Source organism: Varroa jacobsoni, unplaced genomic scaffold, assembly GCF_002532875.2.
Source record: "Varroa jacobsoni isolate VJ856 unplaced genomic scaffold, vjacob_1.0 scaffold_815, whole genome shotgun sequence".
Lineage (NCBI taxonomy): Eukaryota > Metazoa > Arthropoda > Arachnida > Mesostigmata > Varroidae > Varroa > Varroa jacobsoni.
The window spans coordinates 644120-665186 of record NW_019213717.1 but is presented as its reverse complement, the minus strand read 5'-3'; the positions used below and the strand labels follow the sequence as shown (position 1 = coordinate 665186).

The 21067-nt window shown below is 45.2% G+C and overlaps 1 protein-coding gene and 1 long non-coding RNA gene across 3 annotated transcripts in view; both read left to right on the top strand.

Annotated features, from left to right (window-relative positions):
• The window catches only part of LOC111264066 (uncharacterized), a 165501-nt gene that overhangs the window by 7923 nt on the left and 136511 nt on the right, over positions 1-21067 (top strand). The gene's annotated exons all lie outside the window — the stretch shown is intronic.
• Positions 9253-13803, top strand: LOC147753002 (uncharacterized). Its single transcript, XR_015312529.1, has 2 exons — positions 9253-11695; positions 13243-13803. It is a non-coding gene; the product is annotated as an uncharacterized LOC147753002 (long non-coding RNA).

The window sequence follows — 21067 nt, the reverse complement described above, 5'->3', positions numbered from 1 at the left end:
AGAAACAGATAAACAGACTTACAAAAACTAAATAAAAAACAACATCCAGCGGACACCAAGCGTTTCAAACGTCTTCTCTCGCAACTTGACGGATTAGAACTTGGACCCAGTGCTTTCAGCCCATAAGCGCTCGGATACGCACATACGCCTATGAGCGCATGTCTGTGTGCGCAATGAACTTTTAAAATCAGTCTCTTAAAATCAGGCGCACACACTCCGTAAATTTTGCCCGTTACAATTGGTGCTCGGCATATCCAGCTTACGTTTCGTCTTTTGCAGCTGCTGTCGTTACTGCTGCTATGATATTTCTGTTTGCTCGTATCTTCGTCGATTTTTTGGAGAAAAAATATTGACCAGCTGTAGCTGACGTATGCTCTTCTGTATCAGAGTTCAGCCGCGATAGCGACCATTTGGTGTGTCGTTGCTAAGCGTAGCATAACTACATGCATACATCTGTCTTCGTCGTCTGTGTGAGCCTGCGCGTCTAGGATACGAGCAACAGTCTTCTTTCTGATGCTGTCTCTTCACCATCCAACGTTATTCCTAGCAATAGACTTTAGCTTACAGTTCGCTGTGCACATGTCTACAGGGCCAGCGACAACGCTAGTTGCTGCTCCGGTGACCGTCTTAATAAACGAACAAACATCGCGGGAGCAGACGAAAAAAAAAAACACTGAACATTAGGCCGCCGACGAGGGAGAACGCATCATGTATATATATATATATATATATAATGTGATAATGAGAGAGAGAGAGCAGCAGCATCAACGATCTGATAATTCGCGGCGTCTGGCCAGTTTTGCTAAATATAATTTGTCTGTCTGTGTCTTTCGCACGGCTCTCACATACCCTGATTGTGGTTTAGGGTATGTGAACCGGTGTTACGTCGCTCAGTGAAGACCTAAGAGCACTGCACCAAAGATCATTGTTTCCAATTTAAACGTTCACGTTTGTGTGAACGAACTCTTGGAGAAATTCTATCTGCCTGCCCATTCTGCATAAAGCATACGCACTAACATTGCTGCTATTTCTATAATAGAACCACTGAGTGTCCTATGTGTTTTTTCGTCCAGAATCCTCTCTGAAACGGTGGACACTTTCAATGTTTCGCGCCATTGATCACTGGCGCACACATCAACACCACCATCGACACAAACGTCCACGCATACGCTTAGAGTCACCCAATAAACTTTATTATTTGACACTTTCGTAGACGATATGAAGTTTAGAGAACGGTATAAATATGATAGTATGATGATGAGGCTATCCAAGTATAGCTATCAGGTGTTTTAGAAAATAATCAGAGGGCAAAATATCCATGCAAGGTCTTGTCACCGAGTTTCAATGACAAGATCTCTGAAGTGCACGACGAAAGCATTTGCAGGATGCTGATGGCCGTCCATTGAAGCAATTCAGCCACCAACCTGATTTAATGATAATGATCTAGCATGAATAGTCACTATTATTGTTTCTTGCAGTTCATTCTGTGCAGGACTCTGTCTCTGTGTGACTGTTCCGCTTGTGCCGATTCCGCCTATTTCTCCCTTGAACACGCGCTCGAACAGATCGTTGCGATAAATTCAAATAACCAAAACCTGCCACTATATCGTCAAGAGAACGTCTAGCCCCTCATAGGTTTAATCGTGTTACTACTGTGTTGGCCAATGAATGCAATTATACTGACTGTTACCTTTGTTGTTAACAAAGCCCTTTCCTCAAACATGCACAAGTAGCTTCTGGATCATCTGAAATGTAAACTTTCCATTGAAAGAAAGTACGGTAGATACTTCAGCTGCTGATGCCAACATTTACAGCTTTTCTGAATGCTTTGCTAGAACTTCTCTCCTGGTTGGCCGTTTCCCGGTCGTTACCTATAAGCATCCCAAATTAAACCGCTCTTCTGTAAATCTCGTAGGTGGACCTGAAATACTGTCCTTATAGTTATGCTTTAAATTCTATTGTACTTTCAATATGAACTGCCTTCGTTCAAAGGTTTATCGTGGTCCACTCACGGGTTTCCAACTGGTTTCAGGCCGGCAAAAGCAACAGTTAGACAATGATTATTCTGTATCTATAGCCATGTCGCGCGGATGGCGGGTCGGTCAGGTGACATTTCCAGCGCTAACGCAATTGGCCCGCCTAGGTTAACGTTACAGGTACTCATGCCATGACTAAAATAGACGTTTCTAAACCAGACGAGCACAAACTGCGACGTGGCCTAAGGATATTTCTCAAAAATGCTCGAGTATGAAGTTCAGCGACTAACGCCGACTGCTTGAGACGCAAAGTCCGCTAGATTCGACACGACGCGTCGGTACTGGGTCGACAACTGCGTTGTTGTGGGGTAGCTAAACCAAGCCGCACGCTCAGCCTCCTCGACAGCCAAAAGGGAAAGCGGCAATATGTATATATACTACTATTATTGTTGCGGGGGCCAGTAGGCGCACGAAAAAGCTTAGTGGATTCGTGCCACAGCAGCAGCAGCGGCACCGTATGGCTGTTGTACTAGGCTTGCAGTTCAAACGCAGTCGGCTCCTGTTTGTTAGTCATACAAGATAAACCTAACAGATAAAGTTAAATAGTAGTCGAGGGGCTATTTGTCTCGCTAACTTAGGCGTCACGTAAAACGTGCGTATCGGTGAAATGCATCAGTAAAGTCACGTGCGCAGATTCAGTCGCACCTAATGCGGCAATGATTTTTATCAATACCAAAACAACCTAACAATGTACAGAGTTGTATTTGTCGAGTGTTTCCGACGGAATGGCGTCTATTCGATCTCGGTGCACGTACACTGATCCAGGACCGGTTCGCTATTGTCGATGCACGTGTACGCAGCGTCGGCGCGAAGGCGGTAACGGTAGCGCTGATGGCAAAGGTCGCAGAGTTGTTAATGCACATATATATTAAATACAATAACACACAAATATGGTCCAAAGCAGGTCCAATTTGGATGAGAAAACGTGGTAACAGTTGCCGGCGTGATGACGACGACCGAGCCGATGCTTCCGTCCCCCACCCAACTGGTCGAAAGTCCCCTCCCTGTCCACAGTAATAACGGGATATTACATCCGCGTCTGTGTGCGTGCGTGCGCGTGCGTGCGTGCGTGCGTGCGTGCGTGCGTTCATGAATTTAGCGGAAATGGACGTTAGCAGCAGTAGCATCGGCGGCCGTTCGAAATTTAGGCGAGCTATTCTCTCGCCTAAAGTAAAGGCAACGAATGCAACTGCGATTCGCTGCGTTACTAATGACGAAAACAAAAATTACTTCGCTTGAATATAGGTTATCTAGTTTTTGCACTTTAATAGCAGGCCGCACCCGACGTTATAATCACGGTAGCCGTCTAAATGGTACCTGAATCTGTAGATGTATATGCCTAAAAAGTCAAAGGATGCCTGTCTGTACGACACATGGATATTTATCGTTATCAACGAGAATTGTATATGGGTGTTGTTATTTAGACGAGCAATCCGTGGCAGTTTACGTAGACCGATTTATAGTGAAGTTGAGGTTGGACAAACTTTACTTTACGATTAAGGTAACAACAGCGTAATCACATTGAATTAGAGTGAAAATGCTGACTTTCAACTCGCTTTTTATAACTGCCTATATATAACAAGAACTATTGCCGGCAATGGAGATGACGTGAAGAAACGTGTAGGTGATGTAGACATTGTGAGGTGGGGTGGCTTTTTTAATCAAAATAATTACAGTTTTGCTGCTACGCCTTACAAACATCAATTTAACACCATTTCGTGCGTACCAATTCTATTCCTGCAGACGTTGTGGTATCACGCTCAGTTTTTTTCGTTGATCTTGTCGGACTTGAATTTTTTTTATTTTTTACTCGTAATTACTTTTCCACCAGTGGCTCGAAATCATTATTGGCTTCAAAAAACCGTGTGCAGGACTTTTACTAACCGGTACGCGAGATGTGCTCCATTCTAGCAGTACTAGTAAAACGGCAGCCATGGACCGAGCTATTTTTAATGACATTACTATATCGTTTGCCCACCGCTTGATTGTGCCCGTCCCCCCGTCATCGAAACATAAGCAACGTAAACAAAGTCATCGTCAGCATCATCGTGAGTAGCAACATCAACATCGGAAGCTTTGACGGTGGTGTCGCCCGTCGCACGGTGCGATGCTAGGAGCCGCGATGTACGAGGCACGTAATTACGTTTTGCTGTTTCTTCTACTTGCCGTTACACGCAACGATAAAGAGAGAAGCGTTCTCGAACACTGAAAGGCCAACGTGAGTTCACAAATCGAAATCAACGCACCGCAGCGTATAAGAACGCAACGAAGGGACAAGGTCCTCTCGTCTTTTTGTGCTATTGATAAGCACTCCGGAGATGATCAAGTGGAATAAATCAATGATGGGGGTTTTGTAGAAAAAAGACGGTCATGGGTGGTAGGTCTACGTTAGGGCCGCGTTAATAACGATGACGACGATATTTGATAGCGGTGGCGATTATCGTGTCGATCACCTTGATGATCTTAATTATGATGGCTTCTCTTCTGGGCGGGGGGTAGCCGACGAATATGCCAGTGCTATTTTTGACCAAAGTAACTGGCAGCCGCAAGTAAACGTTTCACTAATCGTCCTATCCACATATTATGATGAAAAGTCAGAACCACAATGTAGAAATTGGAAAGAAAACCACACCATACGTATGGCCAAAGAAAACGGAACCCCAACGGTCAAAACAGCTACACAATCTTGCGGCCCACTTCTTTTCGTCACCGCTACAAGTGCATGCGTGTAGTAGCTAAGATATATATGTATATATATATTAGTTGTGTTGTTGCAAGTCTGATCAATGCGGATTGTGTAAAAGTCATCAGGAGTGTCGTCAGGTTGGTACGATAAAGAGATTTTTTTTTTATTATTCTGGAACTGACTCGGGTTCTCAGTGTATTGCTATCGTAGATACTGCGTAACACTATTTAACACGCTATTGTACAACTGATGTGATTTCCACGTGGTTATTGTCACATGGTATTTCGATGGTAGCTAAAATCCCCTTTCTCTCGACTGCAGCCATAACGATTGTTCAGAGCTCTGAAGTCTCTTTTCAGAGGCTTCGACTATAATAGCGCATTGCGATTGGTGGGCGCGGTGTTGGGTTCCGTTTCGACTGCTGCCGCCCCGCCTCCCAGTTTCTCGGTCCCATTCAACTCCGCAGAGCCGCAGCTGGGGCCGTCGAAAACCCGCCGACCCAGCGATACGAATGACGTCGCCACTAAGGGCACGAGGAAAACGGGCCGTTTCCACAGGCTGTATTTGGACTCTCCACAAAGAGGCTTCTCGCAACATCCCGGCCACAGATGGAGGCAGAGAGCGGGGGCTTGCCTGCAACTGAAGGCTTCCGGTGAGGGCGAGGGTACGCTACGTCTTACGTTCCTGAGCGGCTGCGTCTAGCCAGATGCGTTGTGTCCAAACAAGCCAAATACAGCCAGGGCACGGAGGCGTGTGTGCTACAGGTTTCTTTTAAGCAAAGCAGCCCCGTCGACTAATTTCAAGTGTGCTGCTTTAAAAAAGATCATAGTGATATTTCGCCTATTTTTTAGGGCCACATTTGAAAGTATCTAAAATTCCCAATTTTAACCTACCTCATTACCATTCGTAAGCCGAGATAAGATAACGTTATATTTCTGTGTATTGGTGGCATGCAATACCGCAAAATACACAAAAAGCACTTGAATATTGCCACGTCTTTTTCTACAGGATGTTATTAAAAAAATGTTTGCCGCATCAACAAGATATTTGTATACTTGCAACTCTCTCGCATATATACATAGACGCTATCAATAAGTGTGTACCTTTCAACAGCGAACGACGACGAGCAGAGACTTGATTTTAAAGTCATTTGCTTGGTCACGATATGATGCCATCTACAGCCATGCATGTATGGAAGCTAGTTATTCGTGTCGCTCCTGCCAGCGCTGGCTTCAGAATCGAGATGGGAAGAAACACAAAGGAATCACAAAATGAGTATTGGTCGGCAAAATACCATAGCAAGAAAAGTAACAACAGCAGATGGCATCACAGAGCAACTGCCAAAAGTAATTAGTGTCATCAACTGTTCTTGCCATCGTGTCTTTTGTTATTACTTCTCCATTGTTATTGAATGGAATAGACGGTCTTTGTAGCTAAGTTCGCCAGCGTGGTCATGGCGCTATATCAGCCAGTGTAATCATAAATGCACCTATATATATATATAGACACACACGATTGCGTTACAATGAGCCACTCGGCCAGCAGCGGCCATGTTGTTTTGCTGTCTACGATTAGTATGTACGTGCATTCCGCGTGGTCCAATACAATCAACATAAGCTGCCTAGCGACATTTGGCAACCACAGTCGAAGCAAATGACTTATGCCAGCTCGTCCCGCCTGTTTTCGTCCGGCAATGGACATCGTCGCTCTCCTTGTCATAAGAATTATGTGTACGGTACCTCTGAAAAACTCTAGTCAATCTGTCCTGAAGTTTTTTCTTCGTGCTTTCTTCGCTGACGCTCACGTGACGCTGTTTCGTTTATCGGTACGACGACATCGTATACTGGGAAGGTAGATTATGATACCTGCCAATAATGCTGTTGCCCTTTTCGTTGAGAAGCGATTCGCAGTTCCAGCTGGTCTTATAATAATGGCAATGATAGAGTGCGATAACGACTATAACACGTAGACTAGCCAGACAGGCAGTAGAAAGGTGGGGAATAGCCGTCTACCATAGCTGTTTGTTTCATCTTGCGTCCGTCGATGGGACGGATGAACCGTTCAAATGAGAACTACTTTCAATTCATCTCTGTCGTCGGTCATCGCTTCTCCGAAAGACAGTGACCCAACGGTGATGGTGTTGCCAATGGTGAACTCGGCCCGTGTTTTTCTGTCCGTTCGCTTAATGGCGCTCTATTGCGGTGTATTTATGGACAATCCGACGTTAAATTTACACGTCTATTGACAGAAACAACGGCCGTTTTCGATCGTGTGCCATTTTGAGTTGTGTCTTGTTCCCACCCACTCTACTTCACACCTCTTATTCTCTACGAAATACTACCATTCAGTATTTCGTTCGAATGAGGTAACTTTGTTGCCTTCGAAGCTGTCCTTTTCAATATTTCCATTACATACATGTTGTGAAACCGGTAACTTCTATCAGTTGCTTGGCTAACAGAACAGGCTTGAATCGCTATTCAAGCAACTGACGCTCGTTGTGCCTTTTGTTGCAGGGTCAACAATCTAAGCTGTTTCGGTGCGTCCGAAACCAACTACTGATAGTACTTGGTACCGCAACTAGCTTTGAAGATTCATGAGATCATTCATTGCACACATTTTTCCCTGTTATGTAAGGGCCACCCTTGGCGTTATCTGATCCGGATTATGAAGCCGGAAAAGTTTGCGTCAGCACCGTTCGTTAGGAAATCGGCAACAAGCTGAAAAAAATAATACCTGTATACCCCATAGATAATACTGCACTGCAAAATGCAAAGAAGGAGGTGATTGTATGATAACCAGTAAAGGCTAAATAGACTATATTTAATAAAGCAGTTCTATCCCCGGTATAGCACATTGACACGGAGCTAACTATATCAACGCAAGAATCATTGACACACAATCAACGGATCTGGCCAATATTGACTGAAGGATTATATGTTCCATATTAGCCCATTATTCCGACGGTAGAAGAGGGCAGTGCAGTCTCCCAAGGTCCGAAGTGGCCACCTCAGATCTCGTTGTCGTGGACAGCTCCGTTCGACGGATTTTTGTAGCGACTGATTACACACTCTATTAGCTCGCCTCGACGGACGTAATTGTCATCTTGCTTTGCAATATCAGATAAGTCAAGTAGGACTACATATGCTAACTATTTCGCTTGTCAAAACGGTATCTACCAGATGTGCAATGGGACCACCCAAGCCAGCTTGTGCGATCAAAACGTTACTCTTCTACTTTTGCTACTTTGCCTGACGTAGATGATCGCTTGCATCGTTACGTACGCAGAAACCTACTAAAATGATGCGCACGCGCATCAGTGCACAGGCAAACAAGGGTCCCCCATTGCTTTTTGTTGACGTGCACTTACCAGCTGCACAGAGCCGTTCGCCGCTTTAGAAATCTCTAAAAACTAATGCCATTAATAAACCACTGTAATTATCCTGTGGCGTGTTATTTCTGCCACCGTGCAGTGCACCATCTTCCTATAGATTGACAAGAACGAAGACAAATGCTAAACAAAAACGGACGATGCCATTCGCCGTTTCCGACAGCTCGCTAATATTTATGACAGTCTTATAATTTACGAGCATTTGTATTTAGATCTCAGCGCTTCATGCAGCGCTTGGCAGTATATTATATTTCTCTTCTTTGGAGGGAGTTTTGGTGCAGATCTTCCGCTGCTGTCGGCCGCGTCACCAGCGAGCATTGCCACCGTACTGCCAGTTCGGACTGAGCCCTGAGATACCTCTGCAGTTTATGGTACAAGAAAGGCCAGTGTCGATAGCCGGCGTGCGGTTGGCTAGTACTAGCCAATAGCATTGTGCGCATCGTATTTAGTTCACAATCGTAGTAAACAGTCAAAGATCTCTAAAGCAATCCAACTAGCGGTCATCGGCAGATATATATGCAACAGCTATGTCTCACTAGCTTGTTACCATCGTGCACTATCGGAGTATCGCACTTGACATAATAACATATCAAGCAACAGGACAAGTAATGATACCTTTTTTATGGTGCTAGGTTAGGTTGTCTATTAGATCTGCACTAAGGGCTGTTGTGTCGGGCATGTAGACGTCTATACGTGGCTTACTCTCGATAAGGCTAGTTTCAGTTTGACGGCAAATGGCAAACGACAGATACGGTGACATTCGACGTGCTTGAACCCGTATGGACTTGAACGCTTCGATGTACAGCCTCGTTAATACCTGCACTCCGATTGTTCTTCCTATTCTGGACGCCGCAGGTTTGATTATAGTCAGATGTTTTTTCTAGCGTTCGCAAAAGCGCTTCATGCGCCTTTCCGTTCGGTGTTTGTTTACCGATTTGCATTGTTGAGCGTGTCCTGCACTTCGAAGCGGCCGCGGAACTTTTCGACTCTGGTGTTTCCGACCTCGGCTCACAAACGTACAACACCAAAACAAACTCAACGTAAAAAATGCGTAACTTGTCGACGCCGCTACATTGAAGACAACTGTACGAGTTGTGAGAGGTTTCATGGGAGCAATTTATTAGTTACAAGCTGTTGTTGATCTGTTTGATCTCTATATCGCGTTCGCTGTTTGAGTCGAGGGCTCGATTATACTACGATGTGATGCCTTTAGCACGGCGTTCACTGTGAAGCTGTTCATTGAGGCAAGCTCGGTGTGGAGAGATGGACTGCAGTCTCTCTCGGCATTTGACTGCGAACGAAGGAACATCGCTTTCAGCCAAACATCCGTTGACGCGTTCAGCCAAATATAGCTATAGGCAACCAGACGAATTGACGTATGGACAAATAGCAAGACAAAGAGGTGCTTAGAGCCTAAGTTGACCGTAGGCCTTTCCAAATCTGTAGAAACGTGGCCCGGCAACATTGCAGAGTCGTCACGGGACGTCGTTTCCACTTACCGATCACTCTGCTACTGGCCGAGATGGCCATGACTGCTGCTGCTGTTGTTGCTGTGGGCAGTGATTAGCCTCAAGAAGCAGGAGGTTAATTTTTGTTGCTGGTTGCTTCTGAAGGCCACAATGTAAAAGCCAGCCTGTTTGCTCCTTAGACTGTTCCTTTACACTTGTTTCAAAGAACGTCAGTCAAATCGGGGTACAAAGTGAGCGTTCGAAAACTTGATTTAGAGCTGGTGCGATTAATACAAAATAATATGATACGACTTCACGAAACGAGAGCCTGTAATCGTGTTTTTGCCCTGCTAATACGTGTTTGACGAAGGAAGATAATTCTCTGCCAAGCGCATTGATGAACCTGCTCGCTTGCCACATGCTTGGAGATCAATAAGACCGAAACTCGGCTTGAAATAGAAGTCTGCCTTGCCCTACTTAACGTACTAGCAAGCTTTGTGTTTCTGAAGAATTGGAGCTCGCCAATATTAATTTTTCAGAATCATTCGTATAGTTTAATTTACCTTGCGCAAAGTAAAATTGACAATACAATACAAATAAGCCAAAAAAAGATTTTTCGTTTCGTAGGTAAACAGGCCAGCGTCCGCGACATTGTCTACCATCTTTGGACAAGGGTTATGATTTGCAACACTGAAAAACACTACAACACGAGCCAGCCTCTCACAACGAGCGATTACATTCCCAAAGAAGTGTTCTAACTGAATGCTGTCGTTCATCGCCGTACCTGACATCCCTTTACCCTTACATGTTCAGTTTTTGGCGTTTTTACTGCGTACTGTTATTGCTGCCAGTGACATTGTTGATGCCAGATGTTAATCCGATTTCTGGCCGCTCATTCGAATTTAGCGGGCCGTTCCTGGGAGTGGCAAGCGTTACGTCGGTGGCGCGCGCTCCGCTTAAAAGCGACGGGCGGGCAGCAAATGTGCCTTGCGTTCGTGTAAATGTTCGAACGTTGTATGAACGTCGTGGTCGATGTTTTGGCGTCCGTCCCGGTCACTGTCGAACATGAATCGCGCTTTGAGCACCGCGCGTCGATCTCCCGTTGTACATACACAACTTTCTGTATTTTGAGTGTGCATCATCGTCGTCGTCGTTGTTATCATCATCACTACCACCCTTTTGCCCGTCTTTGACTTGGCAAAAGGAACAGAAAGCTGCTTGAGGTTTGCGCATTTATCACACTGCTCCTGCTAGATAAACGTCGTCAGAGGCCAGCTTGACCACTATCTGACCGAGATAACGTGAGCAGCGAAACGAAAAGTTCACTGAAACATAACGCTAATACATGACGTGCTATATTCTCCCTGTATCGATCGGCTACTGCCGCGGCTGCCGGCAGCCGCCGAGGCAACGTGTGGAAACTGACGCTTTTGCGGTCGTGAATACGTGATGGTTAAAATTGTGTCAGTCTTTTCGTATCATTGTCTTCTGCATATTCGATTAGTGTCGTTCGCAATGCGCGTGGAGGGATCTTGGCTCTCTATATCAATCTAATTGGTTGCGTCTACTTCGATGAACGGAACAGGCGAGCCGATGACGCTTGTTTTTCCATACCTGTTCGCCGGCATATTTGGTATGTCGTCGAGGAAAAAGCGAGATTCGTATGAACCTATAGCACGTGTGCAGGTGTTTACACGGACGTCCGAAAATACGCAGATCTCGTAAGCATCGATGTGGGGTCGACTATTATCGGATAACATGGCGCTTGCATGGCTATGACACACACACTTCACAGAGAGTTAAATACAAGCTTTGTTACAAGGAGCATGATAGACAGGATGATGTCGACACGACTCTCGTCAATGAGTAACTGCGACTATCGCGGTAATGCGAGCGTTGGCCACAAGGGTGGATAGAGAGTTCATGGTCAACTATTCATTGAACGTCACGCGATGAAGACGAAGAATGACTGCCCCTTTACAGCGCTCGTCCTGTGATATCAAATCGGCTACGCATAGACAGAAGGCATCGTAGACGCGACGGCGTTGACTCGCGTTGAACATTATCGATTTGGTGCGGATAGTCGATAATGTCCTGATTGACAGATAGATGGCCTAATAAGAATCGCAAAGCACAGGCAAGCATTAAAATTGTAAATACTACGTTTAAATAGATCATTTATCGTCTGATGGAGACAATTGTCCACCGAACGCCACAGCGGATAATATATTCTAGCTCGATTAGTTATCGTCGAGAAGTTAGCGCCTTTGGTAAATGTGGTATTAATTGCGGAGAACTGCAGATAGCACTCGTATCGTGAGTATGTTGACAGTTGAAAATAGACACGGTCGGTAACTTCAACTTGAGATGCGGGCATGAATTATGATGAATATACAGGTCGACAACAGTGCAGCACGCCGAACTATCTTTGTTGTTATTGTTGTTGTCGTCATACATTTTTTTTGTTTTCTTTTTTATATAAGCCACGATCATTTAGCAGCAGGAATACAGTGGAAAGAAGTACGGGAAGTAAATCAGGCATGGTCTCGTTACTGGAGTAAAAATCCATTTTCGGTGAAGACTTCGCTGTCGCCCTCCGCTTCAGCGTCGAACAGACGAAGATGGCCATCGGCAGGCAAGCCAAAATTCGATGTCTATCCGTGCGTGCGTGCGTGCGTGCGTGCGTGCGTGTGCCTGTCCTGTTGTGTCCAGTTAAAAAAAATCTAAACAGAACAGTATTAAGGGCGATAACAGTTCGGCTGTGCTCTAGTCTTCGGTCCCACGGCGGACGGCAGTGCTCGCCTGTATTTCTATTTTACATCTTCGTCTGCGTATAATTATTGCGATTGTGAATTAAATTAGCCTAATTTTAGTGTTCATTTGCGTTCGTTGGTCATCCGCCATACAATGCAGACCGTTGTTAACAACCAATTTGGGAAAATGGCACATTTCGTACTTTATAATTACGAGAATAGCTTTTCGAGAATCGTAATCAGTAAAACAGGCCATGCTCTTCTGGCCATTTCTTTCCAGCAAAAACGATCCTAGAGTGACTGGAACCGCTTCACGAAGAAGAAGGAAACAAGTGGTTACTCGTCCTTTTGCTTTCGTCAGTCTCGAGTAACGATCGACAATGTTTACCGTAACTATATCGACATACAATAGTAGTACTTCTGCTGCGTTTTGCGCACGCTCCGAAAACAAAACGATACCGTCCGTCGGCTTTTTGAACAAATTCTACTAAACTGTTCAAATACACGTCGGTGGCTAGTGTCTTGTCGATTTATTATTCCCGACCCCGCTACATTGTACGTTACTTCTTATATATATTAATGAGAGCGCTATGATGTAGGGATTTTTGCTTTTCTATAAATAGATTTAGTTAGTTAGCTGTGTCGGCGTTTCCGTCTGTGGCGATCTAACTAATAGAAGGCCTGGCTGTTGCTAGACGTGCGCGTGTAATCAAATGTGGTCCTGTTCGGTCCGTCATAGACGATTTTACAGGTCGGCGTTGTCGAGTCGTCTTGATACAGCCCGGTGATAAATGTCTCCAGATGACTGTACTTGGCCACGTTGTGGCTACAGTAACAACATGGCAGGGTAATCCAGACGTACGTTGTGTAGCCTAATAATCATAATAACATTAACAATAAACACTGCCTACTTTGCTGCGAACTATTCTAGCGCGTAATGAACGTCACGGATCCAACGTCATATCGACGGCCGTATCTCATTCATAAACAAACGACCGCCGTCCTGGCCGCTGACGTCGTAGAGCTCGACTGCTGCTGTAACGCGATGCGTGTTAGGAAAAGCAGAAGCAACCACGGCAACACTTTCGAGAGCTCAGAAAGAAGTGCGGGAAAAGATCGACGGACGAGCCTTCTAAGGCTGAATGGTGGCCTACTTAGTATCGCTGCCGTATAGGTTGGGCTGCATTTTCGGCAAATGAAGGATGCTCGAATCATCTATTAGTTAGTACTAGTAACCAAACGTATCGATTGAATGAGAAAGATGCTCTATTTTACCTAACGTCGGGACAGTGATAAAAGAGGAATATACATGTGTTCATCTTGCATGTTGTAGATGCGCTTGATTAGGCCGAACCTCGAACTATGGCCTACTGTCTATCTGTCTGTATAGGCGCCGGCGTGGTGAACGTACTCACAGCGCATATCCATGCTAGATGCAAACATTTCGCATATAAATATATACAAATAAAGCCAGTGCATATATATCATAAAATCATATTCTATATCCATATATATATGATTCTTTTCCAGTCTGACCAACTGCCGATCCTTTACACCTTTTCTTCATTGTTGCTGCTGGTACAGTACAAAGCAGTGGTGGTGGCGCCAAAATGGGCCAGCTCCTATTATTCGTCCTATGTGCATGCTTGTTTCCTTCACTCAACGCAATATCTAGCTATCGCGAATACCATGACAAGCCAAAAAGGTCGTCGGACCTTAGAGGGTGCCGGCGAGCACAACAACAACACCTACTGACATGGGAGTACCACGTTTGCGGATCGCAATTATTATTAACAGAGGTACGTTTGTGTATCGCTCCGCAGACAACAGCTCTCGCTCACTTCAAAGATCTTATTCTGTTTCTAACTGCGAACGGCCCCTTCTTTCTGTTCACTTCCATTCACTTTGTCGAGAGGCGTCGCCGCAAGTTTCAGATGGAGGCTGCTGTGCTGCTCAATAAAATCAGACGCAACAGCAGCGGCGGCGGCGGCGGCGGCGGCGGTGGCGGCTGCTACGAAGTGGCGTTGTGTTTACGTCGTTTTGCCCAGGTTCGACTTGCCTCATCAGCCCGAGTAGCGGTTAGCAGTCTGCAGACACAGAGACCGAGAGAATAGATCAGAACCGAGAAATAACATATTCGAAAAAAACCACAAAACAGCGCTCATCCACTTGTGTAAAATAAATAAGACTTTAAAATGCATTGGCATTATTGCAAGTACGACTTCGGAATGAAGGGAGAGTAATTACTACATAGCAGTACAGACCGATGCTGAAGACGCTCTGACGTTTTAAGCTGCCAATACAGAATGAAAAGCTGGCCAACCTCGCGATCGCCGATGGCTGCTATTCCTCCATCTGACACTGGTCAGCAAAAGAGCCGGACAATTTGAAGACACAGAATCGTTTTTGGGGTCACCTTTTTTTACCATATTTCTTTTTCTTGTGGATAATTTATCGTATGGCGGCGCCATCGCCGGACGAACGACAAAGTATATGTATCATAGCCTGATCAGGGGCAGTCCATGCAGTTCTTTTCGAACGTCACCTGCGACCCAGACGAATGGCACCGCTGGCGGCCGATACGCGTCTATGGAACTGAGGATTCGAATGATTACTCGTGAAGGTTAAATACACTTTTGGTTGAATCCAGTGGTGCTGGGGTTTTAATACGGTGTTTTGATAGCTTCGATCGATAATGGTGCTTGCAAAATCCTAAATGATTTTAAATAGAAGATAATTGCGAATCGTTGGGTTCATTTATTATTAAGTGTTCATAACTGGTAAAACACGGTAAAACCATTACAATTTAGGGACATGTTTGCTAGAACAGCCATTTACTTAATTTGTATATAACACTACTAAAGACAAGTGGCATATTGAAGCGCACAGGTTGGGCTACGCTCTGTATTACTGTATTTTTCCTTTGGTTCCTTTAGGGAATATGATACATCTTCTTTATTGAAGCTGCTCGGGCTACTTCACGTTCTTAGACACTCTGAAAGTACCCGACTTAAATATTTTGCTATGGCTAATTCCTGTTCAAATATCTGTATTAACTTTCATTCTATTCGTGTTTTTTTTTTTATCATTTTTTTATGTACCCTCTTTAATCTCCTGTCCCCTTTCACTTGGGGGTCTCTGTAGCTATTTATATGTGTGTTGTCTAATGTATACCTTCGCCGGGTTAGTCCTTCTCGCGTTCGTGCGAAACGGTAAGAAAGGCAATGCACACGAGACGCGAGGAAAAGCAGCCAGGACGTCACTAAGGATGTCAGCCAGTCAACCGCGCAGGCGAACAACGAATTAACGCATTAATGAATCCAATCAAAAAGTTAGCAGCTTTAGCCCCTCTTTACCGCCTCGCGATGTACCCAGCCAGCTGCCAAGCTCAATGCTTATGCTGTTGTACCCTCTAAGAGAGTCGCATCTGAAAGCGCCCTGCTTTAGTGCTCGTGGCGTACCGCTGCTCTACGGGTATCTGTTCCAGCTTCCCAACCTTCCGCCGCCTAGTTCGGGGTCGATTCTTCCCGCCAAACACTCTTCCCCAACCTTGTCATCCCCCCAAACAACCCCCTATTCGCTCGTGGCGTGCGGCCGTCTTCTATCTAGATTCTTGGGTGCAGTAGTTGGAAGGAGGTAAGGGGCAAAAGGCGCCATGGAACAAAAGCTCTTTAGGCATTGTTTCTGTATCGTATCACGTCCGTGCTCCAGTGTTTCTTTCGGTCTAGCCCTTCGTGCTTCAGAGACTGCACAAGTTAACGGACAACATTCAGCAGCTTGGACTTATTGCAGGATGAAACGACGGGGGGACACACAGCTTGACCTGAATCGACGAACCGGCATTCTGTTCTTCGTTACGTTTTTCCTCACGGCTACGATTCCTGATCGGCGGCATCCATAGCGCCCACAGTAAGCAAAGGCCACAAGTATCCCCAGACGGCCCCGCCATGCGTAAACTGAATGCGCAGATGCAATGCGATGTCATCCTACAAGGCGTTCCGACTACACTCATGCGTCTCGCTCAGCAATAGCGAGCGCAGGCAGTAGTGAGCTATGGGTCCTAGGGTTATAGATGGAGAAACGTGTTGTTGCCTGGTTGGTATCGTTCTTCATCAATGAATTGTCTGCCTGCACGAAACGTGCAATATTTTCGGAAGTGCAAAAAACCAGTTACGTTTGATCCTTTCAAGGGATACAGTAATTAAAAATCTCGTGTAAAATCTCGGTTGCTGGTAATCAGTGTGGTATATCTAGCATTGTCATGTCATCCTAGCAATTGTCCACAAAGTTTAACACCATTTGTTTATTGGTAGCGATATATCTGCAAAGCAATCAAACGCAGAGTAAAACGAATGTATTTTCGTGTGAGTGTGTTTGGCCAGTAGTAAAATTAAATATGGCCGCTTTCCGTGTCGAGATGGCGCCGGGCGATACGATTCGCGCGCATAGCCGCTCGATATTTACAGAAAGCTTGGCCGACTGATTCAGCCAATTTAAGTAGAGAGAATGGGCATATGCTGTGCATCATATTATTCAGAGGCCAAAGTCACAGAGGATTTCGACGGCCTTTGCATGGACGGTCATCGGGTTCAGTCAGTTCCTGGCCAAGAAAGCTGGGCATTTCAAAGTCCACTAACTGAAACTCATCGTCCGGTCCGCTAACTCCCAAATTGAATTTGTCTCCTCCTTTGCAGTGAAAACCACCCACGAACGGCATTCTTACAACGCATCCTTCCGCCTGATGCGTCACAATCTTCTCGCCATACATAGATACAATAGGTGACTGTAGTTTTCGCCCAGCTGCGTTCGCAGATCCCGTTAGGCTGTACTTATCATCAAATTATCGTCGACACCTAAAGCACAACAATTCGGTGGAAGTCCCCGCGCTTAATCATTATATCCTGCACAAAAGCCGGAGCTGTTAAGCCAACCAGTTGAAACTTATTGAATTGCCAAACTGTCACTTTCCGCTTACGAGTAACATTTGTGTATGTACAGCTTATTACTGAATAACCTTTTAATAAACACGCCGGTGAACTCACGGGCTTGATGGTCAATTTAATAAAAAGTCAGAGGAATTATTACACCGCAAATCCCACTGAACTACACGAGCGTTTCGGAGCATTTTAATATTCCGTCCGCAACCTCTCTCTATTCTGGCATATAATTTTGTGAGCCTGCTTCTTGCGATCTCATCTTCTAGGCCTATAACACGTGCTCATGTTATGCCTATGCACGCAGAGCTTCTATCATGTGAATATGGACTGCTCAAGCAATTGCGGATGTATATGATTGTAATTCTGCTATGTACGGGTGTGACATGTCTCTGGTGTAGACCGCGTTTACGCACGTTGCCTTCTGAATTGGGCGGTAGCGTGCGCATTAACAGAGCGAGCCAGGACGTCACTTCGACGACGTCGTTTGCTAGTCTGTTTCGCCATATTTTTGGGTAGCGCGTCGTCAGCCCACAGGATTGCGCTAGCCGGCGGAGGGACGGTAAAAGCAGGGAAAGGCCGAAAATGTGCGAACTAACTACAAAGATCGCTTGGGTTTCTCGTTCTCAGTAAATGAAACCAACGAAATCTGCCTGATAAATTAAGTCTCTGCCGCGTACACGCATCGGCCTGCCATAATCGTTTTATTCGAATAACAGAAAAGCATCATTATATTGAATTGATACAGAGAAAAGAGTTGTCCTCCACTACGAGCCCCACCGATAGAGTGAATCTTAATTTAGCCATACCAATGTAATTCTGTTCGATCGAGTTAAGTGACCAACCAATTACATCAAACAAAATGTCGCTTGACGATTCTACATGTGTGTGTGTGTGTGTATGTGTATATACGCGCGCATTTATCTGTGCGTGTGCTCCGAAAATAGTGTCGTTGACTATTGGGCGCTGGGCTTATTATACGCTGAAGCCCACGATTCTTTTTGGCTAATAGATTCCGTGCCGCGGCGCGTTCGTCATCGGCCTTATTATTGTTGTTGTTGTTGTTGCTGCTGCTGCTGCTGCTGCTGCTGTTCACCGCGTCAGAACAAGGTGCTTAAGCGTTAGCGGTTTTTGCTTAGTAAAACTGCCTAGCCTGCCCTTGGATCCAAACATTTATTGATTGCGTTTTGAGATCGGCGCCATTGATTGCGTTCCCATTTTCCAGACGGGGCCAATGCAGCCAGCATCCGTCTTGGAGCGGAATCGCTCTGAAATCAGTTCTTCTGCACTACGCGCAATGTCTCTGCTATACGTAGGAATTGTAAAAATGATTCTCTGATAAAAAAAATTGCCTATTCAATTCTATAGTATAAAATAAACGTTATCTATTCTTATTAGCGGAAACAATGAAGCACAATTTATCTTGTCCCGTGAAGACTCTTACCTGTACAACCCTGCTTCACATCGACTCAGCAAAAAAAGTTTCCACATTAACTGATTGAAGAGGGGCGCCATGTGTATGACTTTACTCGATTTATGTTCACAGTCCACTGCGTCAAACATGTCTGCACTAACTCATGGAAACCGTTTAGGCTCACAGTCGTAATTCCGGCTCTGCCGCAGTGACGCTCTACTGTTATAGAGGAGTGTTTGTCGCTCATTTTGGATAGGGCACGCATTTAGTCTACTAGCTGTCGCTTGATAGCGTACTCGAGTGTGATCACAATTCGTAGACGACTTATATGTGGGCCTGTACAGATCGACCCACAATACCAGATCTGACGACTGAAATAACGTAGTGACATTTAAACGGCTAAGCAAAGGCCAAAATCCAAAGCTCAACCACCATATAGACACACGCGCGAAAACATATACAGAACATGTATATCTCGTAACAGGGATAGCAGCTAAAACTGTAGTAAGGCACCCCACAGCGGACGACGAGCCAAATAGCTAAATTTTATTTATCCCTCTGGCGTCCGTTTCTAGATAAGCCGACGGGTACGTCAAATTGCCTTGGTCCTAATCACAGATTCATTTGGGCAGTGAAGTCGCAGCCGACGGAGGCATCGCTTCTGTAGGTAACAACAACGGACAGTACTAAAATCGTTTAAAAATGAAAACCTCTACCATATGAACAAAGACGACTTCATCAGTACACCTCAAGGCCGCTGCTACTTTTTCTATTACTACTATCACCGATGTTGCTATTACGGTTAGATACAGGTTTTATATCTCTGTGTATTACATGTGATGGCAGTGAATAGTGTGCTATAATTCTCTTGCTCATTCACTACAAAGCTCAGTAATAGTCTATAGAAATTTAGTTCCAATCTGCTTTGGCAAAAGGGAACAAATGTACACGGTACTTACGCGAATATATAGAACAGCTGTCTAGTTTGCGTTTTTTCTACATCGAGAAAACGTACACGGTTGACAAACGTCAGTTATCGCCAGTTCAGTAACGCGTCTACCGCAAGCAGATAAACACGTACGGCCGGGATGCTGTTATTATTTTCGATTTGGTGTATGTTATAACTATGGTATAGTGCTATACTTCAGTGCTTCGTATTCTTCCGAACTACGTACATACATTAGCGTGCTGCTATCCTTCTCTCTACGCTCGTTTTCAGTCGTCCTATCAATACAATATGCCCGATGTTTTGAAACATCGATGTGAGAAAGCCATTCAGCCAGCTTGTGGGCTGATTTCCCCTGGGGTAGCGTAATCTGTCTCGGCTATTGCCGAGCTTGGTTATATGTACTATACCGATGTCGCAGATATGAGTTTACTTAGACTCTGATGCGTCGCTCTATATGATACTAAGTACGACGATTGTCTCGGACGCCCGTAATGCCCCAGTTTGTCCTGACCAATATAGCTCCATACCGCTGATGTCTATGGCACACTCTATCACTACTGTAAACATTGCCGACGAAGCGTTCCCGTTCTATTTATTTTCGTTCTTTTGTGATTTGTTATTGTCGCCGTATAAACGATTTGCATGCGTCTGCCCTAACAGGAGCGTGCCTCTTCGTGTCGGTGTGCGTAAATGCTTTTGAAAAAAACGCGCAAATTGCCGTCCGTCCGTCCGTCCGTCCGGTGGGTTCGGGCAGCGTCTAATTCTGGTCACCAAATTAAAAGCTCGTGTCGTTATCATTGTTATTCGTCTCGTTGCTCTTCGCCTAACTAGCGCTGATTCCGGTGTTGGCATAGCTTTTTTTTTGCCGCTTTCGCTGTAGACGTCAGCAACGATTCGGTAGCCACGTTATAACAGCGGCGAAGACGACCTCCTGAGAATGGCACAACAGTGTGCCAAACGCAAGTCTTGACGCTTTAGGGAAGCATGGCTGCTACGTTCATGCGTAATATGATGGAACCGGCTGTGGGACCGCAAGCTGGCGGCCTGGACCGGCGGAGAGATGAGACAAACCAGCCAACCAGCAAGATATAAATAAGTATATATTGTAGTTTTCGGACGGATGGACGGACGAACAAACGAGGCCGGCCACTGAACTAGCATCGCTGTCTACTACGGCCGATTTAGTTTTTGCTCACAGTAGATCATAGTGCACTACTGTGCTTGTACATCAGTAAGAAAAAAAGGCGATCTGAGTAGCGAGCTACACTGGCACAAACACGGACACGTACACACAGAGAGACTTCCATATGACGACACCCGCGACCGGCACAACAAGCCAGTTAGACACACGTTCATAACAGTTATATGTACAGTAAAAAAAAAAAAACAATCGAGATTTTTACGCGACGTCCACAATTAGCATTGCTACTGCGACTCGAATGTTTGTGCTAGTATATGG